The following is a 24,831-nucleotide window of genomic DNA, read 5'->3' as shown; positions in this document are numbered from 1 at the left end:
CTTTTTATCTTATTTTTCATGGATAAAACATTTCATAAAGAAAGAAGACATTTTGAAAGCAGCGGTTCTGTGAGATCGCGGCATGTCAGTTAAGGATTAAATAAAAGATTTTCTTTAGAGAACAGTATTATGGAACGTTTTTCTCTAACGCGTAATTTCTTTGTTTCTCTTAGGTTTGCCTCAAATATGAATTTTAAAATTGTAAAATTAAGTAAAGACAAGGGCGCTTTTACGCGGTCTTTCGATACGGCTCGTAACCAGGTCTCGTACGCGAGCCTCAATTAATATCAACTTAATTGTCTGGTAAAATTCTTTGTAAAAAGGACGTCGCGAAAAGGATCTCTCTCTCAACGACTGCCTGGTCCGATCTTAACCGGCTTCGACGGTCTCGCGACCCCGCGTTTCATACATATTTCGAGCGACGGTGGCAAAGGGAGTATTCCGCCGTCCTGGGATATCGTGGCACCGCTAAATATTCGAATCGCCATTCGCGATACAAGAGATTATTAAAATATTTAAACGAGCCCGTCGACCGGTCGTTACGATGGGAGAGATCTGTAGGGGAAGGCAAGGTACTCTCTCCCACCTCCTACCCCCCACCCTCCCCCCCCCCGCGAGTAGGTTCTCAATTAAATGCTAACGAGCGAAGAGCTCTTTCCACTTGAATACTGCTTCGATGGAAGCTGCAGCAGTTCACCTAGCCCGTTCTACTCTCGTCCTCCTCTTTGCCCTCTTCGCATCTGTACTCCGTATACCCTTCGTGTCGTTTTCCACCTTCTCGTCGTCCCGCTCCCGCGCCCTCCCGCACCTTTTACACGGCGACATTGTTTTAACGAGACTGGGAACGTGCAATTTGTTCGTCCCGCGCCCGGCCCGTCCGTGGTGAGAGAGCTGCGTTCGGCCGTTATACTTTGCCATGCACTCTCGCGCGCTCTCGCTCTTCCCTCGGCTTTCCTGCCGCGCTCGCAAAATCCGCCCTACTTGTTCGCAACGCCAACGGCGCGCTCTTACGCGCGTGCATCAGCACTGCACCGTTACTGTCGCCTCATCCTATGGAGTGCCATCCCGGCGTGAAATAATTCCTTTTTTTTCCTTTCTTTCTTTTTGAAAACTCGCGAACGCGCCGCACCGTTTGCACTTGTTATGAGTCTCTTGACGCGCCGGTCGCGGAATTACGAATAAAATTACGGTTCAGTTTGGACGCCGCTTCGTTAGTGTCTTTGCATCACGGCGCGACCTCATCGAGAACGAGAAAAATACAGAAAAATATGCATGTTATTATTTGTACGTCGCAGCGTATGTTTCCTTTGCGCGCTAAATGCAGTTTTGTCTCGCAATAAAGCATCAGGGATGGCCAAAATTTCCCAGTGTTAGTACCACCTAAATTTCAATGTCTACTAAATAGCGTAATTTTAACGAAAAGACATTTCTAGACTATGTTATCATTTCTAGACTATTTTACTATAATTGGACGCAATTCTGCAATGCGGAACCAACTCCAAAATCTTGCTTTTCCGTTAGCGCAAATATCGCGAAACATTAGAAATTCTGCGCCAACATTATCTCAAATATAATTTCTGAACTATAATCCTCTTCAAGTACAATTTCATGTGTTATGTATGCGTTTTAAGAAAATTTTCTATCCACAATACAGAATAAAAATTAATATAGAACTAAAAATCACGAAAATGGCGCTTTATGCCTTATTACATAACTGCATCCAATTATACCGTGAGTAAAAATTCATATATGACCTATGATTTTTATTATTTTATGTTCATTATTTCTAATGAGACGTATGTATATACACATGGTTTTCATTATAACGGTCACAATTTTTTAGATACTTGCGACAGTTTAATAAAAAAATTGTAAAGAAAACATTTATTTGTTTTACTTGTAACTTAAAAAAGTCGAAAATCTTTATTCGTTAAATGAAAAAATTCAAAATTATTTTGATTTTTAAAATAATATACGATTTTTTAAATAATATCGTAAGGTACATTAGAAGATGAATTCAATGTTTTACCGGACATATCGAGTTTGTTGATATTTAATATCAAATTTATTTGATGTAAAATAGCAAAACGTATTTTATATGATTATTCAAGTTTTGGCTCAATTTAACTAGAAATGTTGAATTTTCATACTATTTAATCATTCAAAATATTCTGGAAGTTTTATGAAAGAATAAATAATAATAAATATTAATAATAAGAGCATATATAATAACACAAGAATGAAAAAAAATATATAAATAATTTTCGATTTTATTAGATCACAATTTGTAGCTTGAGTGAAACAGATGAACATTACAATTATTTTTTAAATTGTCGCAAGTGTCTAAAAAATTGTGTGGACCATTACGATAAATATATATTTGTATATATATTTTTATACAATTTTAAAAATAGTATCTTTACGAGAATAATAAAGTTTTACATATATTTGATTTCTGTAAGATCTGTCATCGGATAAGATCCATAAGGAGATAAAGTTTTGTCTATGAATGAAAATTTATATCTCTCACACAATCCTCGATTCATACATTATATCGAGGTAAGTGGCGCTCGTTTCATTTGTCAAATATAATCTGCGCTTCATTAATGCGTTGGGAATACTTCCCGTATAACTGCCACGTTCATTATTAAAATCCGGGACATAGATTAAAGCAGCCGATGAATAATTCAACCGAATTATGAAGAGTATCGACGCTACGAAATTCTCCGACTCTGCGAAATTAAGCTACGCGCGTCGATTTTACATTGTGATGTAAATGTGCTTGCGCATTGATCACAAGCGACGTCCCTGCTTTTTTACGCACTATATATGCACTATATAGCTGCGCGCGTGTTGTGTGTGTGTGTGTGTGTGTGTGTGTGTGTGTGTGTGTGTGTGTGTGTATGTTTCGAGCGTTCCTGCGCGCGCGTCTATCTTCCAATATCGCGAGAACGCAACGGAACTTTTCTCGTAAAAGTCTTTATAAGATTTCTTGTAAAGGTTTCGAACTTTTCTGCCGCTTCTGATACTTATGTATATTTATGCATTATTTATCATAATGTATCTCGCGCAGTTTATGTATATTTCTGTTACCGCAAAGCCTCGGTAGCGAGAGAAAAAAAGAGATCCGCGCAGTTACCATTTTTCTTGGTAAACTCGTGCGCATTCCGTGGCAAGACTCCGTCACCGTCGCGAAAATCAAGCAATTACAATTGTGGATATGCGAAGTTGTCTGCGAAATATCATTATATAGTTATCGGCGAAATTACGTATTTTAGCAGAATGATCTATTTCAACATTCGGAAAACTTGCAGTGTAGGGCAAATCTTTTTCACAGTATATTTTACATCTCTTATGCTATTATTAAATACATGAATAATAATAATAATAAAGAATTATTGAAATAATTAACAATTTGTGAATAATTCTACGCGTAACTTCTGATATAAAACCGCTTAATTTTTTAAAGGAGCTCTACGTGATATATTCTACTTGCCGAGAGTTTTTTGTACTACAGATTGCAGCGAATAAAAATTCCAAAGATACTTCGTCGGGCGAAACCCGTTTAATTTAAAGTCCTTCGGACATTCGTGTAACCTCTAAGCTGTCATCTCGTCTTCGTTGACGAATTCCCTCGGCGGATTAGCCGCGACCTTGGAATGCAGCGTATTATAAGAATATCTTCGTCCCGAAAGAAAGCCTGTCTTCTCTCTTCCCTCTGGTACATCTCCCATCCTGAAACTGAGAAAAAAATGCAATCTCGACCTGCCGGCATTTTTACTGCCTGTGAAGCAATGCGTTTTTCTGCCGGTGGAAATTTCATAAACTCTTATATTTATGCGCGACATAAAAGAATAGCATTTGGTTCTTATACGTGGAATTTGGTAAATTAAATAGATTTACATCTGCATAATGTCTGTAGCGTGTTCCTGTATGTGAAAGTGCCGACAAAACAATAGGGAAATGAAGTAATTTTCTGAAAGCGGTGAAATGATTATTGGATCAAGACCAAATTTCGAGAATCCTCTATACAAATTTCAAAACTAGAGTCACAATTAATATGTAATGCATTTTAACAATTTAATTAATGATATCCAATGCATATAAAATTGAAGTGCTTAAGTGCATTAAATGTAATGCAATGCGTTTACTTCTATATTTTTATCTGCAACACACGATCCTAATATGATAAGAAAGAACCGATTATGTCATTAAAACTTTACTTGTAATACTTTCGTTATTAAACGCAAGACTTTAAATAAATGATATTATAATTATTATTGAAGGAAATGTTTAAATAATTGAAGAGTTTTTCGTCTCTCGCGTTCTGGCTCTCTTCGAACAATCGAGAAGTGTTTTACCGAGTTATGGTGCCAGAAACTGCCGAATGGCGGTGAGTAAGAGGCGAGAGTGGATACACTGGAGTTAAATTTTAATTTGCAACTAGTTAAAAAGTTAACGGGAGCGGAGTGCTCGTTGGCGGCGCGATTATAATGTAAGAGGAGCGAAGTTCTCTCGGCTTAAGGCACCTCTTCCTCTTCCCTTTGGCGAAGGACATCTTTTCTTTCGTTTTCTTTAACTGTAGAATTACGCAAATATCATAGACAGAAATTCGCGACGCGTCAATTGTAAGTCCTAAATCGTTCTTTGATATGACGCCCGAAAGGTTTGTTTTCTTCGCTCTTGAACGATGTATCCAGGTACCTGAGAATTTTTAATGAATCTAAAAAGAGTTGGATTAAAAACGAAACGCGAAAAAAACGTGCTTTGCTGCGAAACGATAACGTAATAATATAACTGTAATAATTGCTCGCGACAATGGCGGATGACGCAACAATGCGTCGAGTGTCTTCTTGCATCTAATAGACGCTCAAACGACCTGCTTCGCTTACTTTTCTTTCTAATTGGTCTTCAGCGTCGCGCGATGGTTGGAGGTATCCTCTGAACGAGAATCGTACCGGTCTTTGTATAACGTTACAAAAAGCGATAATATTTTTATTTTATAAATGCATGCAGAACATCTACATTCATGAATATCGCAGTTGATCCAAACACACATAGAGGGAATCTTTTATTAATTTGCAGGAAACGAAACTGCATTAATAAAGATTTTTTTTTTCAATAACAAAGATCGCGTTTTTTATCAGATTTATAAATCTGAATATATTAAAATATTATAAATTGAGTATTATAACTTATGTAAAATCTAAATAATAAGTTGAAAAGTATTAAAAAGGAATATTCCTTTAATGTTTAATTGGTTATACGTTTTCCTATGAACCGTTATAACAAAGTGCAGGAACGAATTGTGTAATTAATTAAGGATTAAAGGGTTTTTTTAATAATATTTTTTTACGTAATAGCAGATGTGAATAATTAGCAAAATGGAAACTTTTATAAATGGTAAATGTTGGCAAAACATAATTTCAATACCTGACATTTAAACAAAAATTAGAAAATTATGTTATTTCACGTCTATTGTCCAAATTATCCAAATATGCCCACGTGAGAAAAGTAAAACCTTCCTTTATGCTGACTCTTTGATAAAACAGTAAAGTTTAACGTATCGGGGAATAGCGTAACTTTATTGGCATTGCATGGCGAAATTCGCGGTTTGTCGCGGCAAACGGAACGATCGGCAATACTGAACGCACACAATCGACGTGCGGTAGTTCATATGAAGTGAACAAAAAAGAAAGAAAGAGAGAAAATAAAGAACAGAATAACAGCGAACGTCGGATAGAAAGCAAGATCGTGACGGAAAGAAATCAGTAGACTGCGAGAAAATGAAATTTCCTCTTCTAGGTAGGTTGTCGAGACGCGTTTGTCGTGATCATTGCGACGACGGAAATATCAACGAGTCCATTATCTTCGATCTCTCTTTTTTTTTTCATTTTCATAGAAGATCGAAAAAGACGATCGTTGGTTTCTTGTCGGTGCTGCTTCTCTATCTCCACCGAGTCTGATATCTTAATTATAGGACTATCCGGGAAAAGACTTCATCGTTATGTTTCGATGCTTCGACGCGAGAGTCTTTGTCATAGTTTATGATGAAAGACAAAAAAATGAAGGGAGAATGAAAGCGAACAAAGCAAGGCAGAAAGAAAATATAAAAAGGAAGTAACGTGAGGGGAAAACAATCTTATTAGGTATATATAAAATGTGAAGGACACTTGTAGTATGAATTTATCGCACCAATGCGTGAATAAGTTTCGATAGTTATCACGTGAGTCGAGTTCGTTGTAGGTAGACGGTAATTGCATCCCATCTCAGCCGACTATAAGCAGCCAAGTCACGGGATAAGCGAACCAACAAAGAAACGATGGGCCGCGAACGGGAGGAGAAGAAGTCGAACGGGGAACGCTCTCGGAAACGATCGAGAATCTTGTGATTCCAATTAACCGATAACGAGCAAAAGTAATATCCCGGTTTCTTTTCTTCCGCCCTCTTCGGCCCTCCCCATCGTCTCTCCCCATTTTTCCCATTCCTTCGCGGCATCGCGTTCTGCTCTTTCTTTTCTCGAAGCAGATCGATTCCGCGGTCTACGATTCTGCGACGTTCGCGGGAATAAAGGAGTAGAAGAGAGAAATTACCATCTTCAATACATATCTATGGAGTGTTTCGGGTTTCCTTTTAGGGGTCTTGAATTAAATTGAAATATGTTGGTCCTGAACAAAAATGTCGAAGCAGCAATGTTTTCTAAGTTATACCTAAGAGACGAAAAATCTAAAAAAAACTTTAAATTATTAAAATGCTTAATAATTTATTGAAAACCTCTCTTTAATTCAAAATTCTATTTAACAGAATTTTAATTTAATAGTTAATATATTATACAAAAAAATTTTTAAAGGAGTTGATGAGTAAAAAATATTAACATTAAAAACGAAGATTTTTCTTTGCGACGAGAGAGATATGTTTGAGATTAATCCTGTGCAACTGATCGTAACTATCGTGGTACATGACATTGCATGTGTAGATATCTGTTCAGAGCGGTATATGTACATTAGGGCGGATCGATAATTACTTCGAACGAACATGAGAAAAGGTAAATAATTTATCATGTTAGTCAATCACGTTAGTCAATCGTGATTCCTCAAAGGTTTGCTCGCGCACCAAGAATCGTCCGCTTTGCGGAAAGTTTCTGCTCGAGGCTTATCTACGTTATTGGTTAACACTACGCGACTAACGCGACATCGGTAATCGAGCAATAATTAATGGTATTCGTCCAACATGGGGTGGGCGGAATTCCACGCGCGACGTCGGCGAAATTCACGAGGGATGTATGAATACGCATAGATTATCGTTCAGTTACCCTGAAAAAGCTGCATATTGTGCGTAAGCGATTTGCGATGCTCCCCAACACTCGCGCATACAATGGAAAGTTCGATAAAGGTAAAAAAGTATAGAAATTGACAAATGTCAGATACAAAAAGTTATTTCAGTCAATCGATGGGCTACATAAGAAGTACCGTCGACTCCGAGTTGTCACGGAATATACGCATTTCGTTGCAACATATCAGTACCAGGATATAGAAGGACGAACCCTTTAAGGGTTATAAATGTTCTCTCTTTCCGGTTGCAGCGGAAAATGATATTGAATTCCAAGATTAAATTAAGTTCAATGAAACAGGTCAAACGATAGTGGTTCGGAATTTACCTCTTTCTCGGTGAAAATTTGATAGAAAATTGATCAAAGAATTCGCAAATTAAATCACGTAGATCTAGGACACTCTGTACGTTGATGGCCCGTATATGAATATTTCACTCGTGTTCAAAATTGCTCGTACACAGACGAATCCTCCGCAAAGGGCGACCAAGTACGCGAGTGCGTCCTATTCGGCAAAAGCTCTCACTCTGTGAGCAGTAGTGGGCTTGTAGGGCACTTCCTAACTAATTGCCGGCGGGTTCGCCTGTTTCCCGGAAGTCCCGTGGAAATATAGCTTCCGCGGGTCGAAGCACCGAAGACAAACCACGGGAAGTCTCAAGCCTATCCCATAGCGCGGAACCGACCTCGTAGATTCTCTCGAATACATTTCTCGAGTACACACTCACCGACCAACATGCCCGCACACGAGCTGCTTAAGATCCGAGTACCTTAAAACAACGTCGCTGACGTACTAAATTCTCATGTTTAATTAGCGATTACCGGAGGAACATATGCTCAGTCGCAGCACTACGATATAAGACGTCCGTAGTAAAAATGTCAACGCGAAAATTAAGTTCTCGAGCATGCCGCTCTTGGAGTCTATCTCAAAGAACAGATTGAGATCTACAACCTTTTAAAACCTTCAGAAAAATATTTTAATAAATAACACGGAAAAAAATTTAGCTAAATTTAGTCGTAAAATATGGATAACTAATATTTTTTGCAGCGAGAGCTATAGTTTAGCAATAGTAGCAAAACCTTTTGTTCTCGCTGCAAAAAATGTTACTCTCGTTGCAAAAAATGTTAATTATCCATATATTACGACTATTTTAGCTATAGTAGCTAATCTTTTTTTTCCGTGAACGTAACGGTATATATTTTTTAAATTTCAAGTGCGTTGAAAACGAAGATATAAAAGTATCCGTACGTGCGTAATTTTGAACTTTTCCGTGTTTGATAATATTCCGCTTTTTATCCCGTTTACAAAATTTCTCTCTTAATATTAAACATATATGAATCCCATTCGAAATATTTTCTAAACTCCACCTAACTGCATTGATATCAGACAGAATTCATAGTTTCCTCTTGAGAAATTAATTCAACAGCTCAGAGTAATTTTCCGTTAGATGCGACCCGACACGTTTTTCTCATTACGACTTGCCCTGCAACGTATCAAATCCTCATCAAGATCGCATAAGGCCCGTTCTCCCCTTTCGCATTAATTAATTACGAGCGCGGAGCGTGACGTTGTCCGAGGTCTCGGTTTTTAATTCCCCTTGCGAGTTCGGCTTCTACTTTTTAGCGTACGACAATGGTCGCCAATCCAAGCGGGGAAAGAAACCTAGTGTCCTACCGAAAATTTTCGAAGAAAAAAACCGACACCACATGAATACCGACTTGTTTTCGTGGGATGCGCGATGTCTTTTTCTACTAAAGTTTTGGCAGCTGTAGAAGAGATAATTACTCGAACATGAGTCTCCCTTTTTCAGGCATATGTTTATAGAAACTTCTTTCCACATTTTAACAAGAGGGATAATCCCTTAAAAAAGTTAGTATCTATTTTCACATGATACATTTTTCAATCGAATTAAGGACGTTCTCCGGTCCTTATACTAGAGAAAATCGATTTTCTTTAGATTTTCTTGAAACTGTGAATATACGTTAATTTAGGTGTGCTTTATGCGTGGTATAAATTTCAGTACCTCTTCCGGTATAAAAAATAAAGATACTGAGCCTCAAAGTTTCAACTTTTACTAATGAAAAGGTTTTCCAGGCCAAACGGTAAGAGATACGAGGTTGGTCAAAAGGACCAAAGTTGCTCCTCTCGTCGAGTTCTATAAGGAAAAAATGCCAAAATTAAAAAAAAATTAAATTAAAAAATTTTTTACTGGAATTTATACCACGCATAAAGCACACCTAAATTAACGTATATTCACAGTTTCAAGAAAATCTAAAGAAAATCGATTTTCTCTAGTATAAAGACCGGAGAACGTCCTTAACATCATTATAAAATTTCAATCAATTCAATTATTTACATTACATTTTCTCCCACAATACTGAGTTACTGTTTTAATTCTCGATTTTAAGTCTGTCACCTACGTGCGTGCAGCCACGATTCCCGCAGCTCCAAATGAGAGTTTTCGCGACAGACCTCTCTCTCGCAGTCTCCGTTTTCCGGATTTCTAGACGTGCCTTGTCGGCGGCCGGGCAATGTCGCGCCTTGGGACCGGCGCGTAATCGTAATTAACGAGGCAAAAATGAAGCCGCGGCGGCACGACGCCGACGCGGTCGCGCCAAGTGAAAACTCATATTTACCGGTTAGCGAGCTCAGACGTCTCCGCGGTGTAATGCCGCGGCATTACGCGATGCGCCGGGAATACTCGAGCTACCGCCACTGGTGGAAATAAGCCGCGCCCAGCCTGGGAATATATGTCGCGGAAACAAACGAGAGGATCCTGATAAAAAGGAATGGTCGTGCGCATGGCTTTGTTCGGCTACGAACGATCGCGAATCAGCTAAAGAAGATAGCTCTTTGATGCTAATTCAAGTATTAGCTTTCGATTATCGTCTGTCATGTAGAACACTTTTTTATCGCTGACATTTATCGTATACACATAATATCTGTCTTTCATACCGTTTCCTTAATAAAATTGGATGAGAGTAGTAATAATGATAATTAATACATAACAAATAATAAAAATTGTAAAAATAATTTGCTCTTCACGTAAAATATATATTGCCAAGTAATGAACGGTATATTTTTCGTTTAAATTGAATGAAACGCCGCATGGAATTTATTATGGAGGGAAACTATATCGGGAGAAAATGTAATGTTATAAAGTTGAAAAAAATTGTAATTAAATTGAATGGAATTTATATTTTAGGAATGAATACACATATGATAGGAATGAATATTGGTTCATTTCGATGTATTTTTTTAAAATTCTCTCATAAACCGTTTTCGAGAGATTTGCCTAAAAAAGTGGTTTGATCTCGATAAAATCCTCGTATAAAATGTTTTATAATCAGCGATATTTTTAAATAATATTTATATATAATGCAATATATTTTACTATAATTAGAAAAGTATGCAATGTACATAATGTAAGGACATTACATACGCAAGGATGTATATACACTTATCCGTGATATTCATCCCCTTTTATCAATGGAAAAGTTCACGCGATAGAAAGGCATTTTTTGCCGTAACGAAAATTCAATCCGAAAGAAAGAACGCACAAAAGTTCAGCGGGAGAAACCGGGGCCGCGGGTGGAAAGGAAGAGGTTGAGAGGGACAAGAGGATCGATAGACATTAATGTGAACGGATTGGAGGGGGAATAAAATAAAAATTATAAGCCCGAGTAATCCTCTTCCGGTGCATTCTTGTTAATGACAAAATTTCCAGCCCGTACCTGACTACCTACGCGCTTTTAACGAGTTCGCGCTTGCTCCGTAAGAGAAAAGTAATACAATATTTTCCGCGTCGCGTAAGAGGGGGCGGCCACCGGTACTCGACCCCTCGTTCTTTCTCTCTTTCTCTTTTTTCTTCTCCCCCTCTCATCTCCCCCTTCACTTCTCTTCTTCCCTTGGGTGGACAATTAAAAGCTCGGAACGGTGCACGATGGATAATTGCTCTTCGTTTCGATGCGAAAGCGAGGATTTCTAGCGGGGAGCCCCGAACAATAAAGCCCAAGCCGTAGCTGCGTGACAAGGGGACGATGCGATTGTGCCGGAGCGACAACCCGGTATGTCGAACGACCAAATGGATTTTACGTGTACACGAAAAATAGAGGTCCGGCCCGGGTAGTATTGTGCTCGATATAACTCGCCCGGCAGGAGACAGAGAGGAGTCACGCGGAGCAACGCGCGCGACCCGCATGTCGTACGCGCGTTACACCTACATTTACACCGCCGCCTGTAATCCACCCCCGCCCGTGACAGCACCGTGGCGCGGCACAAGCGTAAGTACCGGACGAGCGACGTGATAAATTTATTTCCCGCCGTTGAAATGCATCCTGCATCGCGCGCGCGCGCACGTCTGACGTGTGTCTCTCGTCTCTCGTCTTCAGAAGTTGCCAGCAATTTCATTTACGCATCCGCGTATTTTTCACGCCCGGAGCATTTCCTCCCCTCTCCTTACCGCTCAAATCCAATTCCGTGCCTCAGGTTGTCACTTTAATTCACAAATCATAAAAGCGTAATTAGTCCGTAAGATGATATCAAAATAATAGGAAGTGAAATTTATCACTTGTTTTAATAAAAAATGTCATTTAATAATCAGCTTTCGGACCAACCATCGGATAGTACCTTTCGCGATATTCTTTTTTCCACTGATGAAAAAAACTTATTCTACTTCATTATCTCTACGTCGTTACGATAAAAATGAACGATAAATAACGCGATATAATTTTATCTCGTGCAGGATTAGATAAAGATATCTGTAACATTATAAGATTCTTTAAATACTGCAAACAAATGCGAGTGTGCTTAAGTTCTCGGGAAAATGACGTTGATGATGATTGGTCATTTTCCGTGCGGATGGTTGATTTTGTGGCCGCCATGCAGTGCAGTTACAATCGTGGCGGCGGAAGTAAAAGGCCGAGATACTAATACCTGACCTGTGCGCCGCGCGTCAAAACGAAAGCGTCAATTTTAATTACGTGCTCGCGCTACGCGCCTGCCTATCCGGAATATCGGGATAAAACGGCAGCACGTATACAGTTATACATCTGCCGGCGGGCAGGTGCGATATCGGCTATCGCCTCCGTTCGCCCCTCGCTGCATCCTGCCACGTGAAATCGGAAAATGTGAGCACGTGAACGTTACTGCCGGTCCGATACTCTCGTCCCTTTTTCCTCTCCTCTTCTCCCCACTCTCCCCTCTCTCTCGTACTTACGCGATGTTCTTCTCTATCGGCATCAGTTCGACACCCACATTTCCGCATTCGTTAGTGTCTTTAGATAAAGAATGGAGAAGCTCGAGAAAGCTCCCTGATTATTGTGAAGGGGAAACGTATATTAGAAGCGAGTCGTATTGCATTGTGATTCTGTTTCTTTCATGATGTTGTATAATGCTTAATCAATATATTGACTTTTCGTAACTTATTGTGATAATAATAATTAGAAAAAAATACTACAATGCGAAAGACTAATAAATATTTCAAATGATCGATTAAGATGATTAGGTAAAGAAAATTACGCTTTATTTCAATCTTAATATCTAGCATATTAAGTAGTAATTCAGCAGTATAAAGTGGTTTGTGACAAAATAATGTATTTACAAACGTCATGTTGGCGAATTAACGTGCTAACATTTCGGGTTTGCATTAGATAGTCAATCTAATAATGTAAGAATACATTTATCACATCTTGACTCTGCATGTCCGCTAACATAGTTTACAGTATGTACACGTTCGCCTCTCTCCTCTTCAATTACCCCAATGCAATTTCTCGCATGACGCTGTCTGCATCTGATCTAGATATACCTGCCGTCGCCGTCCGTGTCTCATTACGGTCCGTCGACGTTCTCTGATAATATTAGCTCGCCGTGATCTCGATTTCCTCCATTTTCTGCTAACGATTCTTAATTAGGAACACTCGTACAAGAATGGAAGAATTAGTGCGTTTGGCAAATGTTATTATACGTTCTACCGAACACGCATAAATTATAGTATTATAATTATTATACGATACAAAGTTGCGAGGGAAAATTAAGGTTGTATGCTTTAATTAAAGCCAACGAAGTTTACCAATTTGGTACAACGTCTACATCAATATAACGTAAACATACAACAACAAAGGATATGCATAAGTGTTGAGTATCAGGGCTGTTAACAAATATCACCAAGGTTTCGGCGGTTACAAACAAACGGAGGGTCAATATTAATTCGTAATTAATTTGCATCTCTCTCTCTCTCTCTCTCTCTCTTTTTTTATCTCGGTACGTATCAAGTGGCGTAATTAATTCAGCGGACCTTTCTCCCACGGGCTTTCGCTTCTGCTCGCTCTTCCTCCCGGGCAGGATGCCGGCACGTCCCAGGATGTGGATCGACCGTATTGCGAATTTAAAGCACGGAAGACGAAAGGGAGTTAATTTCGCGCGGCGTTGAGCCGCGATGCGGCGCCGTCGTGGAAACCGGGCGAACATGAAACGGGACCGTGGCATCGCAATGTGTCTTTCGGCCAGTCGACAACCCTCGCCCTCGCTCGAGGGTAATTGCGTTTGTGTGTAGCCAGGAAGTTTTATTTGGCTGGCATTTATTCGGCAACGAAGAGACAGCCGGCCCACTTAGGCGGGGAGACAAATGTATTTACGTCGTGAATCTGCCAGGATGCCCGCATCCACCTTTCAAGCTTACCCCGTTTATCCGGGGGATTGCCGCGAAATTAAGGGCCCCGTGCTCCTCCCTCGACTATTTTTGTGGCCGGGAAAAGACGACGAACCAGCGTCTCTACGGCGGATCGAATAATTGTCGAACACTCGATGGTATTAGGGGTGAACAACGAGGTAGTAGATAAATACTGGTAGGTAGTAGCTACAGCTAGGTCGATTGCAGCCAACACGTTTTCTTTGAAATTCCATTATGTTCCGGTCCAATTAATTGATTCTCTTGGTGGAAAGAAACAAATGACTTGGAGAGTGCAGAATGTTGTATTGTCTCGCTGTAAATTTTCTATCTCGAATTTGTTAGTAAATACGTTCTTGAAGATTGATGCGAAACTTTGCGAAATATCTCGTGTTTTTAAAAATTGATTGTAAAGAGAGGGAAAAAGACGTCAGAAGAAATTAAAGGAGAGCATTCCAAGCATTTTTGCTTTTTCCGAGTAAATTGCCTGTGTCTGACTAAGTATTATTTCGTTCCTCTTTCCGCTTGGTTATTTATGGCCTCATAAGTTGTATCTGACTCGCATATCTTCGTATCGTTTTAACAACGGAGATGGTTGAGATACTTTCCGCGTCAAAATATCTAGAAAACTGGCCTTAGGTGAGAATTATGGAGCGTGCAAGCTAAACCACAGCCATTGTAGAAAAATAATACGTCATAAATTGAGTAATTTTCCAGATGTAAAGATAGATTATTGCAAATGATTATATAAGAGAAATTTAATTCCAAATTTATTAAAAATTAAATACCTTCTGAATATTATTCGATCAGGTATCAGGTATTTTAACATTTATTACATTATATTGTCTCGCGTCACGGATTCCCAATTTTTTAATAAAGAACATCGATTCGTGTTCTATTTTATTCTTGAAATAGTATAAAGTTGTTTGTATTACTAGGCGGATCGACCTTTGCTAAATATCCCGATTCAGGTTCTAATTTTAAAATCCGTCGCGACATATCGCGATAACTCGACGACACGACCCGCGACGTAAGAGACACAGCTCGTCGCTTATGACACGGCTCGGGGTTGGCAACGCGCGCAAACGAACGTGTACGTGTAAACGCTCGCTCCGATAATAGATTCCCCATTTGGAGTTCAGAGTTCTACGGCGAATCTGTAACTCCGGCGATCAAACTGCTTGCAAAGTTTGTCGCTCGAATCGAATGGGAGTTTGGGTAACTCGTACCTACGCTCGCTCTCGCTCGTATCCGCCTGTACCCTCGTACACGTACATGCGCTGCATCCCTCTGTCTCCCTTCCCTTTCCCCTCTCTCTCTTTTCGCATATCTACTTAGGAATATATAGGTGTAATATACATATCCGCGTACAAGGTATCCTAGAAACTCTGCGTCTGACTTGAAATCAAGAGTTACTTATAGAAATCAAAGACTAAAAAAGAGTCAGTTAAATTATTTGACATTTCGAAAGCGTACTATCTGCTAGTTAAACTTGCTCTCCAGTTAATTTTCTTTTAATTTTAATAAAAAATTGAGATTACTATATGTCTTGTTAATCCTATTGCAACGAATATTAATTAATAATTACTATTACAGTCTTTATCGTTTTTATCGTTATATTAACAACTTTTGAGATAGTGCATCTTATGCGGATATGATTATTGTGCATTTGTATAAATCCAGTCGGACACATATCGAACTCAAGTAGCGCGCATGAACACGCGCGAATGCGACGTCTCCAGCTGACTTGACAGCTGTGTGTACTCTCTTTTACGGGTAGGCGATGGTACCGAAGGGGAGACTTCTTTTCGTTCTTCGATTCCATTCGCAGCTCTCACCGTCACAGCGTGTACCATTAGCGTGTCTCTCAGCGACGTGTCGCGATGCCACGTTGTACGTCGCGCATAAGTAAAAGTGTCGTTGTATCCTATCCGACAATGTCATTCTCTCATGGAAATAGACTCGAACTCGGGAATGACATTGCGATCTCAGACAGTCGAAGAATTATTGTTTTTCCTGATCGAGTCGCGTAATACCGGAAAGTACATCCCGTTGAATACGCGCGACTTCGTAACGGCGCGACAACGAAGTACACTTCTCTTTCCTCCCGCTCCGAAGAAGCGTTACATCGGTATTTGTAGTTTGTCTTTGGCTAGACAGCCACCGCCGCCGTGTTTGTTTTCGATCGAAGATTGGAAACGAATATTGAATATTTACACGCTCGCCGCGACGAACGTTGACGCTCCGTAAACGATAACAGATCTTTCTTCACGCTCCAGAAACGTTTGTCATCTGTGTCCCATTTTTTATTATTAGATCATTATAAGATAATTCTATATGAGAAAATTTAATCGCTGAAATATATTCATTTTAATTTGATTCAATAATTGCGTAAATTGTGACGTGATAATTTCTGCATGAGATTTGAAATATGAAGCTCAAATTTAAGCATTTCATATTATTTCACTGTCATCGAACTTCAGTAATCGTTTGTCTGTTTTAAATAAATAATAATTTCCATTAAATAGTACCTACGGTTTTTCTACGAGACGCAATAAATCTATCCTTGGATCTTTCGCACATTTCTGAATCAGTCAAGTGGGTTCACGAATATTTCCCTGACTTTTCCGCGCATAATAATGGCAATATACGTTACGATTTCCGGATGAGTGCCTTGCTACAAGCTCGGAAGTACCCTCCGAACGTGAAAGTATTCTTCACGACGCGATTTGAGCATTCGATGGCAGGATGATGAAAAAAATGCTTCCTGAGGAATATTATAATGCTCATCAATAAAGATTAACTCTTGTTAATACTATCTTTTCTATTGGTAGAAGGTTTACGCGTTGCAAAATTTATTTTAAATTTTTCGGCGAATTTAAAATTGATTTTTCTTTAGCAAAATATTAATGCAAACGTCTAGTAATTTCGATATTTCTAGAAAATATCTTACAATCAGATAGCAAATTATTATTGAAGTCGTAAAATTATATATTATTAAAGCAATATTAAATACAAGCAAAATTTGAAATATAAAGTGACGAAACCTATCTTATTTGTTCACTTAAGCTTAATTCAAGGGTTACCAAGATCTTAAGCATTACGATCAAGACATAAGCGCCATTTTTCTAATTCGGTTCTTAGTATCTTTTAATATCTCAGGACACCCAGTACATCGCAGCAGCTTGCTCGTGAATTCGACACTGAAGAGCACTTATTGCTCTCTCGCGCACTCCTTGAATCGCGAGTAAATCGTACCGCTCGAGTTCGACTACGGGGATACACCCCCCGGCGACCTCTTTCCCTCATCCAACCAGTTCTCCTTAGTTTCTTCGTTTCAGCCTCGATCTTAAATTCGTTCCTCTCTCTTCGATTTCGAACATTGCTATCGCGAGATATAGTCTAAGTGCGGAGCACACAGTCGATAATAATCGCGACAAGTCCATTACGACGTCTTCAAGGATTCCTGCGGCAGGATTATAGATACCAGAAAAACCGGGATAGCGGGCCGCTCTCGACTTCCTGTCATTTTTTTTTCCTCAGTGACGGCAAATGCGGCAAGAGAAAATTACTTTAAGTCTCGATTATGGACTGAAAGAGATAATCCGTGATAATACTATTTTATTTTAAAAGTAATTGTTGTAAGAACAACAGAAAAATATAAGACATATTTATGAGTGAGTAATACATCAGCGAGTGGAAAATATCAAAAGAAATATGTAAACTATTAATGGAATATTAATGGAATATTTTAGAAAAATGGTATTTATTAACATCTTTCTTTTATAAACAAATACTTATTCATTTTTCCCACATCAAACTCGTGATTTAAAACACGCATTTCATGCGTCTACTAAGAAATTGAGAAATCCGTCACTGATTTCAACCGGCCATTCTCTCTGCCTCGCTCGCTTTCCTTTTTCCTTTTGTTACCTGTCTATCCATCTCGTCCTTTGCCCTCTCGACGGCCTCCACCTTGCCCGCGTGATTTACCGCGCGCTCCTCATTTTCCGCCTCCCCCGCCACCCTCCTCGCTTCAATCTCGTTCTGCCGGGTAAAGGATTCCGAAGAAATTGAGAAAGATTTGCCGACGCTACCGAGCGGGAAGCCGATGAAGGAAGGGAAGCCGAAGAATGTGAAAGGCAAGGAAAGAAACCATGGTACATCCAAGTCGAGAATGCGCCCGTATAAAGAAGAGGAACCGGCACCCTTTCTTTTCTCGCCGATAAAATAACATTAGAGCCACACGAGCGAGTCGAGTTAATTACAGCGGCCGCCTCGACCTCGGCAAAATGACCGTCCAGGGTCACGTAACGGAAGTGGTTCTCTCGTTGTAATCTGCATTATAAAACTGTCGCGACAAATTCGTCGACGACGCAGTTGCCCGTGAAACATAAGCACGGTTTGTGGCTTATATTTACCATCCGGACATTTGGTCCACTCGCGCTGCTCTAAGGGAATTGGGATTTGGGAAAAGAGGTTGCAAAATATCATTCTCAGTGCTGATTGGTTCCGCCGTGTTACAGCAGAATCGCTTCCGCAATCGTGATAATTTCATGGGGCGGAAGACGCCGGAATTGCGCATCGCGACACGATAAAGAATATGACATTGCGTACAACTGACAATGAGCTTCGTTATTTTGGAAACTTCTATTAGAAGATCGCGTTTTGCGACCGAACGAAGACAATATCACGCAATTCTCGACAATATGGTATGTTACTAACATAGAACAAATTGTTTTTCTGCCGAAATCTCCTAATGTTATATATTTTACGCGTTACCCGCAGAAACTCATTATAAAATAGGGAAACGGTTACCGTTTGGATCCTTACTTAGTTATTACGCGGCTAAAAATTAACCGCGATTCTAAAGGAAAAGCGCCTCGTGGAAAATTGAATTTTAGGCGGATTACATGAGCGCGTACTTCACATTTTTTTGCGGCTAAAAATGAAGCTTCGCTCCAAAGTTAGTAACTTATTAACTTTTTAAAACAACACGGCAAACCTCCCCTCCCTTTGCAACAGGTTAATGTTCTTGCAGTTCAAACATGCGAGATACATTTTTGCATTTCATCAAGAACCATCGCTCCGTTCGTCAAATATGAATAGTTTGCTGAAAATAAACGAGGGCTTTGTTTTTTTAAATTCGTGATGCAATATAAAGTTCATCGTACGGATGAGAATCCAGGTTTTCAGTGGCAACGCGATGGCAAAAATCAGAAATGTGCCTAAAATAATTAGAAAGCGAAAGCGAATTAAAGCTGGCAGCGTCGCTCGCTCGATACGCGGATAACGAATGAAATAACGCCGCAATCTTTTCCAATCATGGACCAACGATATGGTGCGCGCGCATCGAAAAGTCGATGTTTTCAGGACCATGTACCGCGTTGTCACCTCGATAAATCAGCCGAATTCCCGGTCGTGAGCCGCGTTCGCTGCCATCACGATCGCGGAAATATCAGCGTTTTACGTCTCCATCCTCCTACATCGTAAAAAAACCCTGGTAGAATCGAGTTTTGCGACGCAACCGAGCGTCGGCTGACTGCAGCATCGCGTCGCACCCGGTATCAATAGTCGAAACATCGTTGCCCGTCACATGGACAGCGATACGGGAACGATTCGTGTGATATTTCGCGCTCGTATAGTTTGTACAGCCCACCGAGCTCCATCAAACAAACCCAGTTACAGCTACGATCTCCTTGCGCACAATTAAAAATATTCCCGAGGCAGTAATTCGCGTATTATAAAAATCGACGAGGATAATGATCTTTAACAAATATCTGATTAAGATATCGCCTTAGTACAGGGTGTTTGTTTAATACTCCCTAATATTTTAAAAGTTGATTTTGGAATCATTTTATGAAGAAAAGCTCATATATAAATATGGTCTCAAAGAACCTGCCTCCCCGATTTCAGAGAAGTAGGGTGTTAAAAATATTAGGTATATAGAGATTTTTCGCTAAAAGTATGTTTCATGTCTTAGAAAAGTCAAACAATTTATTAATTTTATTTACATTTCTTTTCGAAAGCTATTACCTATTATATATTTCCCAAGTATTTTGTGATATATGGAGAGCTTTATGTCACGAGAAAGTCTATTCTTAACCGTACTACTCCTAAGCAGTCCATTTCTCGTTAGTGTCACTCATACCATTTTTAGAGCTTTTTTATAGAGTTATCCGTTGCGGAGTATTACATTGGGTCGCTGTCGCCGTTGGGCGTTCCTCTCGTCATGAGGTGGTCCAACGTAGCAATCGCGCGGACCTTTCGAGGTGTTCTTCCTGTAGAGAAGAGTGGTACTGCCGTTGCGGAGTCGGACAGATTCCAATTTAGATCCGAGGGAGTCGGTGCCGGCGGCAGGTCTCCTCGGCGGTGATGGCGAACAAGCATCGGCGTCGTTATCGGCCCAGGTCGTCGGCGCGGAGAGATGCTTCTCGCTCCCTAGTATAGACTACGGTCGGAGTCGTTTGTATACAAATATGCAGGCGAACAGGAAATTAAGGAGCGTGGCCGAAGGGGTACGCCGGAGAAAGTGACGGGAGGGAGGGGAGAGAATCGCGTCGCGGTGTAATTTGTGATACCGCCGTTGCGACGATAGTGTCTTCCCCCTTAAGCCGATTAGCAATACTTATATTCAGCACTTTGGAGCATAGGTATTTAGCGGCGAGCCGCTAATTGGTAATTGAAGCCCTCATACTTTTATTACAATAAAGTAGAGAGGCTGTACGAAATATAATTTTCTTTTTTCTCATATTTTATTTAGAATATAAAGTAGCTTATCTCTGCGCTGAAAAAAATTTTTTGTGACAAAATGTGATTGAATGTCTTCTAGCGAAAAATGATTTATACGTTGCTATTTTCCACAATTTTTCTATATTGCCAGAATTTTGCGTCCGTATCGTCTTTATAATATACGGGACAATGCTTGCGTCGTCACACGAAGTTGCAACGTTTTCGTTTACCGTAAAAAAGTTATTACGCGGTTCTACTGAACTCTCGAGCCACACTATTACGTCTGTAACGACGACTACGCAGTATATCTTCCGCCAGTTTAATCCCACGGTTTTCCTGCGTGCGCCCTTTTTTCTCCGGACTGACTTTACAGGGATTAATTTTTTCTTCTTTCCTTTTTTTTAAGCACTTAATGCAGATCCTCGCTCTCACGGCAAGAGACACAGAACTAATCCTTTATTCCGTTGGAGCCCGCGTAGCTAGTCTCGCGTTATTACTTTGGCGTTAGGAGCGAAAACGCGCGGATTGAAACCAATTGTGCAATTGGATTGCAGATACTAGAAACTAAATTGAGCAGAATGGTGATTATTTAGAAATTGTTAAAATATTAATAACATCTAAAATCATCTTCCTTGCTAATTAAATAATTTTACTGAACCGAGCATGTATATAAATAACAGGATACAATTATGGATTTATTTAAAGTAAATTTAAACTGATAAAAAATTAATTTAAGTCTCTATTGAATCTTATACATATAATTTTGCTTTATTAATTTGATAAAGAAATCGAAAATAATTGCTGAATTGGATGTTCCCCGGGTATCGAAAGCCAAATGGAGCAGAATGACGATTATTTCGATGTCAAAATATTAATAGTTACGAAGATATCTGACATTAAAAATTAAGCATTAAACAAGCCGGGTTTCGAATGTAAAAAAAAATAAAATTTCCATCGGCTTTTACTTTCTTCCCTATTTTTGAATTTTATCTGGATAGGAACTTGAGATCTCGATGTGGACATCTATTAGAGCTGAGGACTATGCGTTATCGTTGCGGTAAAGTCATCTCAGGTAGAGACATGCGGGATCGAAATTGATCGCGGCGAGCGATTGGATCGCGTTCGTTAAAATAATGAAGCGGGTCCGTCGAGAAATATCGCTCCCTTAACGCAAACGCGCCCGCAATCTGATACGATTGCATGCGCGCGCGAAAGAGGGGAGAGAGAGAGAGAGAGAGAGAGAGAGAGAGAGAGAGAGAGAGAGAGAGAGAGAGAGAGAGAGAGAGAGAGAGAGAGAGAGAGAGAGAGAGAGAGAGAGAGAGAGAGAGAGAGAGAGAGAGAGAGAGAGAGAGAGAGAGAGAGAGAGAGAGAGAGAGAGAGGGGGGGGGGGGAAAGGAATCGTGGAAAAATATTCACGTATCGACGAGTGATATAGAGAGAAAGAGAACGGTAGCGACCAAGGGGGGAGGGTGTGTCCCAACACACGATCGTCCCGGAATGAAAGGGGTTGCTGGGGGGGGGGGAGGTTGCGGAAGAATGGACGATAGAACCGGCAGGGGTATGGCGATGTACGCGGTAGAGGCGGACAGATGGGAGTGTGAGGCATGGCTGCGATATATCGTGGCTGAGCCTTTATTAAAACTGCTTTCGGTGTTATTGCTTTCCGGGACCGTCGGGCCTCGAAAATACCATTTCCGCGAGATAGGCCGTGGCCCTCTGCGCCGCCGAAAATATATATCGCGATCCCCTCATAGCATCGCCGTGGCCGTCTTCCCTTCCGCGACCATTCCGTCCGGAGATTGTCGCAAGCGTAACCCGTTATAACCGGCAATACGCTCGTCACTATGTACAAGTCGACGATGTGCTCCTTATATTACGTCCTGACCAGTTATTGTCCGTTGACAATGGTCGAGTCGATCTGTAATCTTTGCTGGGAAATGAGAGTTCACTTCGCGTCTCGGAAATTAAGATTTGTGGTGCTTACACCGTTGAATATATTTGTAATGGTCTAAAATATCGTTACATACGCGATCTCTCTTATTGGACATTTATAGTTAATTCTAAAAAGTTAATTAAAACGATGTAAGTAATACCAATGCAATTTTAAATGCCAATTTCCTCTATTTATCTATATTCCTTATCTACATTACTTTCTGTTCATTTAATAAGCTCTAATTAATGCTTAAATTTAATTTTATTTAGGGTCTCTCTGGTAAAAAATACACAAATAATAATTGATAATAATAATAAATATAAAGAAAAAATAAAAAAAATATAAAAATATGTATATATGCAATATTACTAATATTAGAATTCAGTGATAATTCACTCGCATATTAGCCTTACGAATAAAATATGAGAAAGATATTTCTAATGCGAATAGAATACCGTGTAGTGTAGACTGTAGAGGCTGTAGAGTATCGTGGATGTTTTTTCCGCATTCATTTCAGTTTTGTGACCGTGATCGATAGTCATCAGAGTAGCATTTATTCGAGTACAAAAACATTACGCAACCGTGAGTTGGCATACGCGCGGCAAACCGCTGCGGGCTTCTGTTCAATATCGCGAATTTCTCCGTACACGCGAGAGAGATTGTAAACGCATACCGAAAAGTAGACAATTGGCAGTGGAATGCAATATTTTCCCCGAGATACGTTCCGCCGAACGTCACGCGAGATTCGCCCCGTACGGTACTGTACACGCGTATACTCTCGACAAACGCGCGATAACTCAGCGGCACGCGGCTCTCGTATACTATGCTCTCAACGCGGCCATCGCCCGGAGCTGAAAAGGCGGCCGATAACGTCGACCTAGATCATTTTCGTATGCGCGCGAGAACGTGCGAATACTATACATAATATACATACTCGTACATCCTCGCCTGCCGCCGCAAAGCCACGAGGAATTTCGTTGACGTACAAGCCTTCGAGGAAAGAAATCTTTCATATATACCCATCTGTACAGATAGATTGAATTTGCGACATTCGGTGTCCCCCTCTGTAAAAACAAAAAATTCAAATATAAAATATATTTTTTAAACTGTTTTACTACTCCTATTAAACTTGAATAAATTATATAGATATGCATTCATTCAGGCAGGCACGCACTTGAAAATGTAAAATAATCAGGATTATAAATGAGAGATCGTTAAGAAACAATAGTATTTTAATAATATAATGGACGATATAAAGGTCATAGAATTAACTAGATGTTCATTAGGAAAGACTACTATTATAAATTTAATAGAAGTTTAAGGAGGAAATAAGACCTTCTTTAAGTTTGTGTTATTAAAATCTTGTTAAATCTAACGATATTAAACGTGGTTCTTAGTTACTCATATAGTGTATTCAACCTTATATTTATGCAACATCTCCGCACACTTTTTCTCTTGTTAATATAAAAAATCCCTTAGACAAATGTTTAGAGTGAAATCTTGGCTACTCGATGTAAATTGTACCGCAGAATCTGAATCCGTAAATTCTACCACGTGAATTGATATATAATACAGTTATTGCTGTACTAAGATATAGATTGTTAGAAGCACACTGTGCACGTTCTGGAGATATTTTAGGAGAAAGAAGCTATTTTATGTGTCACATACACAAGGCTATTTCTGTTGCAAACTCTCTTTCTATGGAGTGGGTGTGAGAGAATGGTGACGGTAATAAAGACGTCATGACAATAATAGATGTTATTGACAAGTTTCCCCGCGATCAGCACTCGTGCACCCCGTTGCACCCCCGTTGCGTTCTCGCGATGAGCAGGTAACAAGCGGTCGAATAGTTTCTCCCGGATCATTATGAATGCAAATTGATGCGGAATCGATATCAAGCTGCCTGGAGTTTCTAATAAGATTCTCTTGCCGTGCGATGCCTCCGCTATAACACAGTTTCGATCGTATTGGCTACGGATTCTGCAGCATCATATATTACAGAAAGACAGACATAGAGAGAAGGAGAGAGAGAAAGGAAGAAAGAGAAAGAGAAACTTGGGTTATTAAAATTACTTTCGAATATAATTTTTAAACAATTTTACATTTTATTTTATTTATTAATAATTATTTTGTAAATAATGCTAATTTTTACTTAGAAAATATTCTTTTCTTCT

At 39.7% G+C, this 24,831-nt stretch overlaps 1 long non-coding RNA gene across 1 annotated transcript in view; it reads right to left on the bottom strand.

The window, feature by feature from the left end:
• Window positions 1-2,463: 2,463 nt before the first annotated feature.
• The window catches only part of LOC139775257 (uncharacterized), a 223,731-nt gene continuing 201,363 nt past the window's right edge, over window positions 2,464-24,831 (bottom strand). Inside the window, exons 3-4 of the long non-coding RNA XR_011718779.1 lie at window positions 23,592-23,721; window positions 2,464-3,741 (exon numbers count right to left, since the gene is read on the bottom strand). This is a non-coding gene — a long non-coding RNA (uncharacterized lncRNA). The remainder of the gene's footprint in view (window positions 3,742-23,591; window positions 23,722-24,831) is intronic.

This window comes from Temnothorax nylanderi, unplaced genomic scaffold (genome assembly GCF_030848795.1).
Source record: "Temnothorax nylanderi isolate EJ_2023f unplaced genomic scaffold, tnyl_v1.0 TNYL_tig0095_pilon, whole genome shotgun sequence".
NCBI classification, from domain to species: Eukaryota; Metazoa; Arthropoda; class Insecta; order Hymenoptera; family Formicidae; genus Temnothorax; species Temnothorax nylanderi.
This window is presented reverse-complemented; position numbering and strand designations above follow the sequence as displayed.